Raw genomic sequence first — 15,139 nt, forward strand, 5'->3', positions numbered from 1 at the left:
TTTGTGTGATCATTAACCTCAGCACATGACAGTTTTACATGTAAAAAAAGCTCCGTCGTATCCCTGTGGAATCCTGAAGTTGTCCCACCTCCCCTGATTTCCTTGATGTCCTTTCAGTGTGGACCTCAGGGCTGACCGGGGGATTCCAGAGAAATTGTGTCAGGCTGAGACTTTGTGCTGGCTGTTTGCAGAGCCCCCACCCACCACACCAAGTGCCTCACACACTTTCATCCCCCTTGGGAAGGGGAGAGCACTTCTCTCTCAGTTTTTAGGCAGGAAGGGTGAAGCCAAATACAGCCAGATCACACATGGCAATGCCTGAGGAATAAACCTCCAGTTCTTTGTGAATTTGCCCATTTCAAGGTATTTTTCCTCTTGTGCTCACATCCTGATAGGAAAATTGATTGATTTTTCAGGAATTCTGCCCCATGCACGTGGATAGCTTGTGCAAGCAGCCTCTGCAAAGGGCCTTAAAATGTTGTGCATGTCTGTGTGTGCAGCTGAACCGTTTTTAGCCCTGGCTGCAAAAGCAAACCATTGTCAGTCAGTCCCAGCTGACTCCTGGGGAGGTTCTCACGCTGTGGCTCCTTGTGACACCAGGATAATCGGGAGGGGGGGGTGGGTGGGTGTCCCTTCCTCTCCCCTCCCAGCATTCCAGCCATTTAAAAGGAACTTATTTCTACCCCACACTGCCCTGCCAGTGTTTAGTGTGGAGGCTGAGGCTGCTTTCTCAGAGTCTCTTTTTTCAGGCACACTTAAAAATAGATTTTTTTTTCCTCCTTTGACAATGAAATCACTGTGTGACAATACCAAGCTCATCTCCTGTGTTTTATTTTAATTGATCCCTGAAGCCTGAGGGATTGTGAATTTTTGGATGCAGGAAGAAACAGTTGGACCTGCTTGTGTAAACCCAGCAAAAGAGGTCTGCATCTCCTTCGAGCATGGAATAAAAATAGCATAGCTGTATTTATAGCAAGGAGAACTTGTTTTCGTAACCTTTGTGGTAATTAATAGGAGGACAACAACTCAGATCGGTTTTAGAATGACATCAGCAACAAGCAAACAGGCAGGACTTGCTGCAGTGAGTGTGTCAGCTCAGACATAATTACCTTAATACTCAGCCAGTATGAGTTTTAAAGCCAGTTAATTGCTTATTCAGTTCTGTTTGTTGTGCAGTGATCTTTAAAAAAGATCAACAATAAGCTGCCTCCCTGCTCCACTCAAGTTCAAGCTTCATTAAGCACCCAGAAAAATGTGTGAAATCCTATCAGAAATAATTTTATCTTCCTGCTCTAGGAATTGCTTTATGCAAAACAAGACAAAGAGAGACAGCACATACATTTGTCATAAATTTCTCCAGGGAGTGGTAGAGATAGAAAGTTGTATTACCTTGAGGACAAAAGTGGGAATATCCAGCACTCAACATGTAACCCTTGGTCTGCTAAACCCACACTCATCCTCTGCCTCTCACCACCTCTGTCCAAAATAAGAGTAATCCTCCTACACTGAGGAATTTAAACTTTTGCAGGGGGCAGTTCAAGGCATTTGCACCATTCCAGTCCTCCTACAACTTCCAGAGAAGCTCAGATGGGGCCTTGGGGATTGCAGGATCTCACAGAGATGGTGTTCAGACATCATGAGGTGTGCTCAGGTAGCCTTGTCACCTGCCCTCTGAACTGATACAGCCACTGCAGTACCAGCAGGTGACTGTCCACTGGGCAGCAGCACCTCTGGAATACCTGCCTGGCATTCCTGGGGGCTCCTTTAGGCCCACAGAAGACAGCATTGCATTTGCTCTGAGGTATTGCCTGTCTGGCTGTTGGTGACTGTTAACCCTCCCACCAGTGGGCTCCTGTAGGCACTGGGCCAGAGGGGCTTGTGCTCTGCTGTGGGCAGTGCTGGTGTCTGCCCAGAGCCAGCTCAGGGATGGATGTTGATACAGCAGGAAATCCCAAACAGCCTTTGCCCCCTTGCTCCGGGGATATTGAGTTTCCCCTCTGGTGATTTCCCGTGGGCACAGTTTGCTTTTAACAAAGCCACCAATAGAAGGCCAAGTCCTGCTGATGGAAGTGTTTTTCTCTCTCATTACAAGAGACAGGTGTGAACATACACACTGTCATGCTTGATATTTGTACTTGCTTTTTGTTTGAAATGATATTCAAACCCAACCTCAGGCCTCCTGTGTTAAACTACTGCAGAAATTTAATCCATGCAATCCTAAAATAATACTGTTCAATGAGAGAGTGACCATTTTCTGCTGCCAAATAGCTCTTAATTCCAGGGAATTTGATGTGAGTAGACCTGGCTGACTCTGTGATTGATGTGTTAGTAAGGGATGCTTTTCACAGGGCTCCCAATGCATAATGGTCAAGAGAAGCTTGCTTTCATTCCAGAATGGCAGAGAAGGAAAGATGGCACCTTGAAAAACACACTGATTGTGTATGATCCAAGGATCCTGCAGGCCTGGCCTTGAAACAGTGCCAGAACACCCTCTTTTCATTTATTTGTATGGAATATGCACTATTAGCCTTCCAAGGGTAAGATTTGATTCTCCCAGCTTGGTGTCATCATTTTGAAAATGGGTATGAAATGAGGGATTAATCCTGCAGGGAAGGACAGATAGAAAGTGTTTGTGGGAATTATTTTTGGCCTGAAGAAGCCCCATAAAGATTAGCTACAAAGATCTCACTATGCTCTTCTGTATGGAACCATTGATGATAAATATGGATGCACAGGACCACTTTAATCCCAAATAAGTCAGGACATCCACACTGGCAGCACAGAATCACCAGACATCTTTGAGTGACCAAGTTAAACAATAAAAGAAGGGCCAAAGAGGTTTGCAGCCTTGGGCTCCATTACAGTGACCTGCCACTCACACTGGACCATGTGGAGCAACTGGTCTTGTCCCAGTCACACAACTGGGGGAGGTCTCAGGGAAAGAACCCGCCCTTGGCATTGATCTGTGTGGGACAGTCACCCCTCTGAGATAACAAAACCTGCACAGGGGTCAGGGCTGCAGCATCTGCCCCTCTCCATCTCTCATTGCACCCTGAAAACCAAGGACAGGAGTATTCAGCTTTAAAATGCTGAGGCACTTCCTTGGAATAGCAGGACAGACCCTCCCAGATTCAGTGCATCAACATCTTGGGCAGCTTTCCAGTGAAAAGTGTTGGAAAGTTTCATTGTTGGTCTGCCCCCTCTCTTTCCTTCTCTCCTTCCATGAAATACATTTAAAAAAGAGCAAATATTCAATAAAAATGACATTATTTAGCCTTCCTTTTCTTTCTGGAGTGGCAATAATATGCAGATGCCCAGTTAGATCAAATAGGCACCAGCAGAAGTTTTACTGCCTTGTGGGAGGTTTTGTCTTAATATTTAAAATATATTTTTAGCTGAACCCACACAGGTCTTTCACTAAGGTTGTCACCTTCATAGTCAGAACTGAACTCCAGAGGGCGGAGAGCATTAGAAAGCCACGAGGCTGCTGCTGCCTTGTCCTTGAGAGGGAAGTAGATCCCAGAGAGCACGTTTGCTGCCTGGAGTGAGGAGCAAACAGGCTTACAAGGCCCCTCACTGACTCTTGCCTGGGTTTGCATGTACATTTGCTGTGAGTTTGAGATCTTGAGTAGTCAGAAAAAATCCTCAGGACTTCATGTTGCTCTCACTTCTGTTGGGGAGAAGGGTAGTGTGTGGGGATTAATGAGAGAGAGGAGTGGAAAGGCTCAAGCCATTCCCCTATTAACCCTCATTGTGTGATACACTCGAAGGAGAGGGATTTTGCCTTGATTTACTCACAGTTATCCACAGCACCCAGGGAATGGCTGGAGCTGTGTCAGGGCAGGGATAGCACTCAGGGAATGGCTGGAGCTGTGTCAGGGCAGGGACAGCACCCAGGGAATGGCTGGAGCTGTGTCAGGGCAGGGACAGCACTCAGGGAACGGCTGGAGCTGTGCCAGGGCAGGGACAGCACCCAGGGAACAGCTGGAGCTGTGCCAGTGCAGGGTCAGCACCTAGGGAATGGCTGGAGCTGTGCCAGGGCAGGGACAGCCCCCAGGGAATGGCTGGAGCTGTGCCAGGGCAGGGACAGCACCCAGGGAATGGCTGGAGCTGTGCCAGGGCAGGGACAGCACCCAGGGAATGGCTGGAGCTGTGACAGGGCAGGGACAGCACCCAGGGAATGGCTGGAGCTGTGCCAGGGCAGGGTCAGGTTGGATCTCAGGGAAAGGCTCTTCCCCCAGAGGGTGGTGGGCACTGACCAGGCTCCCCAGGGCAGTGGGCACAGCCCCGAGGCTGCCAGAGCTCCAGGAGTGTTTGGATGATGCTCTGGGGATGGGCCTGGGCAGGGCTGAGTGCTGGACTGATGGTCCTTGTGAGTTCCTTCCAGCTCAGCACAGTCTGTGACTCTGTGACCAGATAGGTGTGCTCAACATATCAAATACATGGACTTGATAGAGGCTGATTGTCACCCAGCCCAGCTGAGTCTGGCTCTGTGTATTTAATCATGTGGACTCCTGGTGAATAAACAGCAGGGCTGGTTCAGTCATCACTGTAGCTCAGGAACCAGTGAGGGGCAGGGCTGTGCTGGAGGAGGTACTGGGAGCTGCTGGTGGCAGTCAGAGTGGCTCACAGAAAAAACTTTCCCTGTCACTGGGGATGTTCATTCACTATGCAGATTTTCTCTAAGGCTTTCTGTGCCACTGAGCCTTGAAGAAATATCTTGCTTCTGACAAGCAGCATATTGCACCTTGCATCAGAGTCAGAAATACTCCTCTGGGAAGCAACATGTTACACTGTCAGGGAAACGAATACTGTGCTCAATCCCCTCTGTTGCACTGGGTGTCAGTGAGACTGTGAAGAGTGGTGCATTTTTCTGCCTCTGTGAGAAAAAAAGGGTTGCAGGATCATACCCAGAAACAATAAATGCCCCAGGCATGAAGGAAAAGCAGCTCCAGCCAGTACAAGTTTGTTTGCCAAGCGATGGTATCTGCCGTGTTGGTTGTAGCAATTAAGTCTGCTGAGACATGAAAACAAATCCATCCCCCCTCAGCTCTCCCCTCTGCAGCACAGCACAGTGTTCTCAGGAGTTGGAGGGGAATGCTCTTCTCTTGCTGCTCCTTGGAAGGGAGATTAAACCTCACAATCTAGGCTTTAAATCAATTTTCTAATGGGATGAGATCTGATGTGAGATGGGACAGATTATTCCACTTGTATTTTCCCATGAAGCTTCTGACATGGGCTCCTGTTGGAAGTAAGACAGAAGATTAGTTTGACCTCAGGTCTCATTCATTGCAGTAGCTCTTACACTATTAAACTGTATAAAAGTACACTGCTATCAGATTGCTTTTCCAGCTCTGCCTGGCCCCCTCTCCTTGTTGATGTGTGTGGGAAGCCAAGGAAAACGTTCCATTAGTGTTTAGAAAGAGAATTTGAGATACAGTTTTCAGTTGATGTTGTAGGATTTATGATGTGTATAGTGCTGAAATTACTTTAATGGGCTGGAATCAAGTTATGTATTAATGAATTACCAGGATGTGAGTCAGCCTTGGAATGGTTGAAGCAGGAAGGTAGCATTCTTCCACAAACAATAATCTGTTGATAAATAAGGCTGAAAGCTGTAATTCAATAGGGATTGTTTTTAAAGGGAATCACAGAAAGACTCCATGTATGTATATAATCACATTGATCAAGGGGAGATAGCCTTTACCCTTGGTGCTATGCAGAATGGCAATAAAATGACTACTCTGTCCCTAATATTAATTTTCCTGTGCTTACATCTACACTCCTGAGCCTTTTAAAAGTGCCCTGATGTGTTTATTTTGTTCTAATAAGAATAAAAGCCTAACCCATTGAATCAAAGGGGTGTGATTCTCCTCCAGCAGCCACTCTACAAACTGCTGGTCTTTGTTTTGGCAGCTCAGAGATGAGTCCTTACTCAGGACAGATGAGATAGAACCAAAAATCTAAGCTCAGGTATTAAGAGCCACTGAAATGGGGGAGTGTCCTCTGGGGTTTTGCTGGGTGGAGGTTTTTTGGTGCATTTTGCAAAGCAGTGTTGGTGTTTTAGGGTTCCCTGCCCTTCGTGGCTCTGCAGAGACCAGAATTTCTGGGCTGAGTTTCTAAGCAAGCTTCTGAAGCAAAGGACAGCAATTCTGTGCATGTTCAGTGGGCACTGACTTCAGCAAGAGGAGAGAGCAGGGAATTCCCAGTGAGGTCCCCGGGAGGTGAAGGGAAGGGCTGCACTGGTTCTCAGCTGAAAGCTGAAACTGTGTTGTTGTACTTGCTCTTTCAGCACCATCAAATAACACCAGGCACGTTTTCACCCAGACCAGTCCCCTGTTCCTTCAAGAACTCTCACTAGCAGCTCCTGCTGAGGGTTGCTGGAGACAAACACCTCAGCAAAGAGAACAGAAATGTGGCTAAACCCCAAATGTGTGCTGGGTGTAGAGGGAATATTCCTTCCTTGATGCAGAGAGAGTAAAGCCCTTATTGTGTTGTCTCATCAGGCTGTTAAGCTGCTCTTACAGAGCTGCTGTGTAAATAGTGAGTGGCTTGAGCAGAGGCAGACTAGTAAACGTGTTTATGTTTGTAGGAATACAAATAAAGTTTCTTTTAATGTGCCTCAAGTTCCTTTTAATGCACTTCTCTTGATATGTGGCTTCTCCTGCCCCAAGCCCTTGGAGTAGCAGCACAGTTTATTACTATAATAGCAGTAGGTAACGCAGCTTGCCTTGCCTTGGGAAAGGATTGGTATTGGAAAATGATACATGCCTGCTTATAAAATCTTGGCAGTGTTTTGATGGAGGTGCTTTGTTTTCTTTTAAAAACGTTGGGAAAAGTATTTAATTGCATTTTAGATTGTCCTGGCAAAACAATGGTGAGAGTCTAAGCGTAACAGGAGCCAGAGGCACTTGCCTCTTGCTGGGGGTTCCTGAGGAACCTGAGCCCAGCAGAGGGGTGGGAAGGGCTGGGCCGGGTGAGCAGGGGCAGTGTCTGGGGAGGCTGAGCATAAGCACAGCTCCTGTCTCCAGTTTCCAGGTGTTCATCACACAGAAACAGCCTCTTGCCTTTCTTGTCACCGTCTCTCCCCTTGCCCTGCTGTCACAGCAGGGTCAGTGCTCAAAGCTTGGCTGCTGTGGGTGATGGTGCCCAGGTGTCCCATATAGAAATACCCACACAAGCAGGTTGCCTCAGGAGCATCTTTATTTCCATACCATAAATGATGTTATGTCAAAGGCAGTCTGTAGAAAGTGTGAGGAAGCACTGAAGGGAACATTCAGTGCCAGAGATGCTCTGGGGGTGCTGGTCCCATCCCAAACACGGGCTGTAGCTGCAGTTCTATTCTTCAGGCTAAGCATTCAGAGGCAGTTCTAAGTCAGGCTCATTCATCACAGCTCTGTTGACCTTTCCCTGATTTGCCACCACTGAAAAGTTGCAAATGTACTTGGACTTTCTTTGGCCTTTCACCAGGCAGTTCCATCCCTTCCTGATCCCACAGTGGGTAGATTTTATAGCTCTCAGGATCTGACAAAGTGCTTAGCTTAACTCATTTTGTATTGATTTTAAAAGTAATAGATCATAAAAATGAACTGTTCTGTTCAGTGTCCTTAGGCATGTTTTATACTATTAGCTTTGGTTGTATTTAGAAGATGATGGTGCTTTACTCAGGTTTAGATCCCTATAGTGCATTTTTATTTATTTTTAAAATCCTATAGAAATCTCTTTAAAAATTGTAATTCACACAGGTAACAGTAAGGAGAAGAAATAAGATGAGGGAACTGCCCTGAGCTTATGGTGAGGTTAAAAACTGTGATATGCTCAGCAGAGAGAACCAGTAGCAATTTGAAATCCTCCCTTCCTAACACCTTTATAGAACACCTCCCTTGGCTCACTTTGTGGCTGTGACCTTGGGCACACTTACTAATTTTATACTATAGTGTCTAGTTATTAGTAGGGTTTTGTTCCATGAGAGACAAGGCAAACTTTCTCACTTGGAAAAGAAAATCCCTTTCTTTCTTTAACTCCTCTGTTCGGTAGTCTCTGCAGAGCTGTCTCTGGTGGCTGGTGAGTCTCTGCAAACCCTCTGGGGAGAATCCTTTGGCTGAAGGTTCCTCTGCCCTTTCTCCCCATTTCCCTCTCTGACAGCAGTGGGGGATCCCTGGAGTTTCTTTTCTTGGAGTATGTGAATTCCCAGGCTGAGGGTGTCTGGTGCAAAGGTGATGTACAGAGGGTGAAGAAATTATCTGCCAAATTGCATTTATCAGGTAATCCTTCAGCATTACTCTGGTTTTTAGTTTGGTGCTGCCTACAAAAATAGAGTAGGTGGTGGAGTCTCTCATGTTGCTGCAGGGAAAAATATCAGGAATCCACCCACCAGCAGAGAAATAATAATGTAATAATAATGGTGGTGATAATGAGAATGTATTTCACTATAGAAATGTAAAAAAGCCTTGGGCCAAATCCCACCAACTACAGTCAAATGAACCCCCAGTATGGAATCTGGAGGGGGGGAATGAAGAGAGAGGGGAAAATTAATTTGTTGGTACATGAGATCACATAAAGCTCCCTTGGAAGAGTTCCTAAAGAAAAGACTGTATTGACTCTGGAGAGGCAGCAAACAATTCAGGCCTACAATTTTATTGCCCAGTCCCATTTTTTAACCTGCTTTCCTCCTGTTTTCAAGCCCTGGAGATAGCACAGTGGTTCACACAGAGTGCAGCTGGTCTGATAAGCTCTGATAGCAGAGATAAAGAAGACAAGCTGCCATTTGCCTTTAAAGGCTCTCCCAAGTGTCCTGTCCTGCTCTTCCCAAAGGCTGTAACTCCTGGGTAAACAGTGGGAAGGGAGTTGCTCTGATGGGTTTGCTGGGTGAAGACCTGTGCCCTTGGTGCTCAGCATCAAAGAAGGGTCTGGCTGCTGCAGTTCCTGCAGCCAGGGAAAGAGCAGCGTGGTTTGGGTTGAGGGGAACTGATAGAAATCAATAGGGGCATCCAGGGAAATGCTTTACTGGGGTTGTTGCTTCCTTGGGTGAGAAAATAAGAAATCTGTCAAGAGGTACCTGCTGATTCCTGAAGGGCTCAGGTGTGCATGACACTTTTTTAAGAGAAATTACTCATCCTCTGCAAAACTGAGCAATTAAAAAGGAGCACACCCATTTCAAACTCCTAAAAATGAAACTGATGGGAATGACTAAGGGATCAGTCCAGGGAAACATCCAGACAGTACCTTCTGGGGCAGGGATGCTTTGGGAGGTCACCATGCAAAGTGCTGGAGGCTGCTGAGGTGCAGGGGTCAAACTCAGTGAGTGTGGTCATCCTGTGGGCATCAAATGCCCTCAGTCTGTCCAAATAAACCTCCAGTGTCTACATTATGTCTTGGAAGGTGTTACTCAATTTTGGACATGCAGCAAAAGTGTGAGAACACACAGAAGAAGGAGAAATCCTTGAAATATCTCCCTATTATGCTGGCATAATAAATCACATGTTCCTGATTATTTATTGCCTCTGTCTCAGGTATATTCTGCAGGCTGCTCTGGCTGTTTATACACATTTATTTGTTTTACTACCTCTTTGCTTTCTAACAAATCATCTCTATAAAAAGCACATTTCCTTGCAAGCAGAATCAATTTCCTTCAGAAGTCTTTCAGTCCCTGATTAGTGTGTTACGTTTGGTCTGCACTAATCACATAGTTAACTGTGAGCAATAAAGTTCTTAAACAAATAAGTGCTCTGGTCCAAGTCAATGTTAGTCTTAATGGACAGTTTCCCACTTAAATTTCTGAAATACAGGATGAGACTTTGCTGCTTAGGCACTTAAATTCACATTAAAAGCAGAGCAATTTATGCCAGATCTTGTTTTTTTTTCTGCAAGTCATTAGTATGTTATTAACAATTAAGTCTGAGCAACAGGTTGACTTGATTGCAAGTCAGTAATGCAGTGGGAAGCCTAAATGGGTGTGGGTTTCCAATTTCTTTGAAAGGCTTGGGGTTATGGCTTTTCTTTTTTTCCCCTTTGTGTTGGGCCGCTCCAGAAGCACTCGGTGGGAAAGCAATGAAGTGGATTTGTACATTACTCCTTCTTTCCATGCTTCTCTTTCATGGGTGTTATTATTGCAGACTCTGAAACATGAGCTCCAAGCCATTCCTTCTGCTCGGGTCTGGCTGTGCATTAGAGAGAAGGAGGATGCATTTTTACAGACTGTGAACAGGGGAAGTCACTGCGGATCAAACAGTGCGAGCTGCGGTGGAAACCCCATCACATGGCCAAGCAATGCTGGGCCCAGCACTGAGCTCAGCCCAGAACAGAGCCCGGATCACAGCTCCCTGTGGGGCAGCAAGCCCTCAGATTAAGATATGTGGTTTCCCTGCTGTCTGTCCAATCCTACTGGAAATCAGGCTGGGCTGGAAGGGAACAGTATTGCATGGGTGGTATCAGCTCCCTGCAGAAAGTGGAGCTGGGGGGAGAGGACAGAATATAACCTTCAGCCAAAATACATACAAAAAGCATTAGTGTTTATTTTAAAAACATCACGTAACACTTCCTTAGAGTTTCTGTGTGTGTGCCTAATGAATGAGAACAAGAAGGGCTCTGTTTCGCAGAGGAGCCGATAGCCTGGAAGCTGAGGAAGGTGAACACGGAATGTTCTGGCTGCCCTTGAGTCTGGCTTGTGTGCATGACCTGGGGTACAGATGAGGCCACATTGGACTGGGGGTTAAAAATAAACCACGGCTGTGTGAGATGGACAGAGCAGAACTATGTACTGGGAGTGCATGGACTCAGGACTTGAGATATCGTGACCATTTTGGACTGATCCACCAGCACTCAGGGTGTCCTGAGGCACTTCTGCTGGTCAAGGAGTTGCTGGTGGAGACAGGTATTTCCTTTTCTTTGTGTTGTACGTTCCATTTGCAAGTAAAAAGCATTCACTTTCTATTTTATTTCTATTTGAAGTAGTATATTTAAATGTATTTATTTGCATATATGCAGTGATGTCGTGCACGCTTCGAGTCTTGCCTCGCCAAACACAGATAAATCAAATACAATACGTGTCACACAAATCAAATATATCATTACAGTCTGCTCTCTGTCACAAATCCCTGTTGTAGCTTCTATTGATTGCCTTGGAGTCCCTCCTGTCTTGTTCTCTGTAGCACAAATGGCACCATCAAAAAACTGTGATCTCTCTTTGCCACATTTATTTTCATGAAAAATACTCCAAGCAGCAAACCAAGCTCTTACTCAGTCATGTGTTTTGGAAGGAGGCTCCCAGTTCCATTAATGGACCTAGTTATTTAATGTATGTCTCAGAGAAAAGCTGTGAGATGACCATTACTTTTCTCAAAACAATTATTCTTAACTTTAACGAGCAAAATTACATCAAGGAAGGAGGAGAGGGAACAATCCTGATTTCTGCAGTCGATTTTCAATGTGAAATTGGGTGAGCTGAGCATTCACTTGTTCAGTTCTGTAACCACAACTCCCAAATCACACCTCTGAGCAAGTGAGGTTTGCACATGTACATTCTGTCTGTTCCTGCCTCACTCTGGAGTTCTAAAACATCTCTAAATCCAGCACTGTTTTCCAGCACTTTATTGCCAGATTTTCCATTATTTTCCTCACCTGTACGTGGTGGGTGTTGAGCTGCCTGTAATGACACTGCTTTTTGGAAATGCCCCTTATTGTGCTTTCATTTCCTGATCGTTGGTTTGTTTTAATTACTCTGAAATTAATTTTAAAGCGACAAAGAAAGCAATGACAATCAGGAATAGAGGACTGGGAAGAGAGCACAGAAAGGAGCCTTTCAACTGGTGCCACTGTCACTGGGACTGCAGGGCCAGCACCAGTGGAAAGGGAAGGGGCTTGAATGAGCATGGAAAACAATCTGCTTTATTCCCTGCTCCCTCAGGTCACCTTTGAGGCACAGCTGTGTGAGGAAACTTGAGAGAAATTTGATATGTGGGAGCTCCCTTCTGGAGATAGAGGACTTGCCTTTCCAGTACTGACAGTCTGACACCCACTTACAAACTGTACAGTCAAGAAAAATAAAGGTCATTATGGGATCGTTTAACATGTGAAAGCATGAACTTAAAAAGAAAAAAAAAAGCTGAGTATAATTGAAAAACCAACAATAAAATCCAAATGCTGACTTGAAGTAAAGGAACTTGGCCAAACTAATATTATCAAGCATGGCCACTGCTGCCAAAATTGCTTGCTTCAGAAACCCAGGGAAATCCTGCTCTTTTATTAAACCATGGAACAGTCCCTTCTGTGCAAAAATCAAGGAGTGCTTCCCCTGTTCTCTTTGGAGGTGAGAATGTGGGTTGCTGGAGGAGGTGCTGGACTTAATTCAGTCTGAGCTTGATGCCCTGGTGTCGTGGAAATGGGCTGGAAGGAGGGCTGGAAGGAGAGGTGTCAGCACAGAGGGAGGTCTGGGGCTGCCCCTGTGCCCATGAGCAGTGGGGCAGCTTGGAGGGGACCTTTGGAGGTCACCTGCTCCACCCCTGCATTTGGCATTTCACCTGCTGGGAAATAGGGGGGTCCCTGTCTTAGATTTTATAGGTACCATTGGTAATCCTAACAAAAAAAGCTGGCAGGAAACTAATCCTGTGCTTCCAGCAGTGAATTTACCCCCATAGTCCCTGTGAGCCTCAAACAGCAATGAGGGCATCTCTGAACATGCTGCTTTGGCCTGTGCAGGGGGAATGTAGTGTGAATTCACCTGCTGGGCTGAGTGTGACAGGAATTTCTGACTTGATGTCATATAAATGCATTAGCAAATCGGAAATGCTCTGAGACAGCTTGGGCTATTTGTGAACTGATGCCAAATTCAGCTTAAAATAGAACACAGACTTCAACCTCAAGTGCAAGTTTCCCACCACAGTTCCTTGAAAGCACAACATTTTGACTTTTTGTGTTAAAACAGTTAACTTAAATAACTTTGAATTGTTACTAACCCAGAAAGTTAATTTATCAGTGTTTATTCTGGTGTGTGGGAGGGGGGAAATTCAGAGCAAGATAATACAAAAATATTTGTTGAGGGGGGAGAGAGGAGGGTGAGTTGACTAGAAAACTGGATGATAAATTGTCTGTTCTCAGGGCTGTAGCTGTAACCTGCCACATCTCTGCTTTGGTGACTTTTTTGGCTTGTGTAGATGAGGCTCCCAGATTTTATGATGTTGTTTGTACAAACGAGGCAGGAATCAGATCCCTACGCTTGTTTCCAGTTGTGGTAAGCAGGGACTGTGAAGGTACCATTCCTGGCTTCATGTATATCATAGATATATAGAATATTCTGGGTTGGAAGGGACCCCCAAGGACCATGGAGTGCACTCTTGAGTGAATGATCAAACCCAGAGCTGCTGTGACCAGCAGAGGGATCAGGCGGGTGATGGGAAATCAGCACATCCTTCCAGGCTGGAGATGGAGCAGCACAGAGGAGTGAGGGCCACTCCAAACTGGGAGCCAGGGTGTAACAGCCCCCAGGGCACAGACTGCAGAGGTTAGAAAGGAAAAGAAAAACAAAACAAAACAAGAAAAAAGGTCTTTCAGCATCCTGTATCACCACACTGGTGCCTCACAGGGAGGGGCAGGGGGTGCTATTTCTGCTCTTTCTATGCCAAGTGCTGAATTCCTCAGGGAACTGGGGATTGTGCAAAGGGCTCCGCAGGGAGCTGGAAGCCTCGGGCACTGCCCAGCCAGGAGGGTCCAGCAAGGGAAGTCTCAGTGGAGCTCCCCAGGCTCCATCAGTCAGAGCAAGACCCAGCAGAGGTGAGGGAAAAAGCTTTTAACAGGGGGGAAAGCTTTTAATAAGGGGAAAAACACTTTTAATAGCTATCCTTGTAATAGGAATGCATTTGTCCATGAGTACCTGTTGCTGGCAGGCAGGTGACTGCTCATGTTGTTGGGCAGAGGGGTTTGCATCCTTCTTAATGAGAATTAAAATGTGGGCTAAGCCATAACAGGCAGCAACACACAGAGCTCTGTGTGAAAGCAGCTCCTGAGCCCCACTGACTGAAGTAGGACAGGGTAAGATCACTATTGAAAAATATGAAATTGTTGGTGAAAATGAGCCTTCCAAGGTAAGTCAGAGGCCAGAAAATGAGCTGCTTTTGTAGCTTTCCTGAGGTTACACATGAAGGAAACCATGATGTATGATTTGGCTGCTTAGGCATTAAAAATCCCTTCAAACTATAACTGCAGTGTTCGTTCCCCAATGATTTCACTTTGTGTATTTATTTAGAGGAAACTGAAACAGTTTGCCATTTATGTGTATTCAAAACCTGCATATTTCCAAGACTATAAAGGAAACCTTAAAAAGAAATTACTTTCAGAACTGAAATAATGGTATTTTAAAGCCATAGGAAAATGCATTAAAAATTAAATGGATGTAAGAAGGAGAAATTCTCAGTTGTCATTTTTGTGACTTGATTATAGCAAGTGATTGTGGTGTGCACATAAAACTGGGTAGCACAGATTTGGTTCATCATGTTTATTTTATTTAGTGTTATGGAGTTGCTTGAACAGTTCCTTCCCACATTGTGAATTATTTTTCGTGAGAATGTTTTGAAACATTTAAAATTGGAGATTAAAAAAACAGAGCTTTTTACTACATTCTAAACTTGTGCCTAAACTCTCACACAGATTTGGGATTTGTGTACATGTACAGAAAATCTCAATTTTATAGTTCTTGAAGTTGGGTGTTTGCATTTATAGTAGCAGGATGAGACCTGGAATGTTTCATTAAACATCAAAACTATGTAAATAATACTTGGATGTAGGAATTGGGTAGCAAAGCCTTAAGTATGGTGAGTTTTCTGGTTTTTATGATCACCCACAGCTTTCCAAGCATGTGCAGTATGAAAGTCCAAGTTACATATTGCAGTGGTGTTGCTCAGGTTATGTTCTTAATAAGTAACTCTAGAAAGTGTGCAAAGTGTTACAGGAATACTGCTCCATTCGTTTATATCTCAGGAACACTGGAGGAAGGAGATTTGTTCAAACTCCCACTCTCAAGTAATGCCATTGTATTAATTTCTCTGACCTGTGCACAGAAAAATGAATCACTGAATTTTTTTTTAAACTCAATTGTTTAAGGATAAAATTAACTCAGAATTGTTAATTCTGCACAATTGCTGTTTAA

General features: G+C 45.1%; 1 protein-coding gene across 2 annotated transcripts in view; it reads left to right on the forward strand.

The window, feature by feature from the left end:
• Window positions 1–15,139, forward strand: part of SCUBE1 (signal peptide, CUB domain and EGF like domain containing 1) — a 157,246-nt gene that overhangs the window by 113,095 nt on the left and 29,012 nt on the right. The window lies entirely within an intron of this gene.

Source organism: Pithys albifrons, chromosome 3 (assembly GCF_047495875.1).
Source record: "Pithys albifrons albifrons isolate INPA30051 chromosome 3, PitAlb_v1, whole genome shotgun sequence".
NCBI classification, from domain to species: domain Eukaryota; kingdom Metazoa; phylum Chordata; class Aves; order Passeriformes; family Thamnophilidae; genus Pithys; species Pithys albifrons.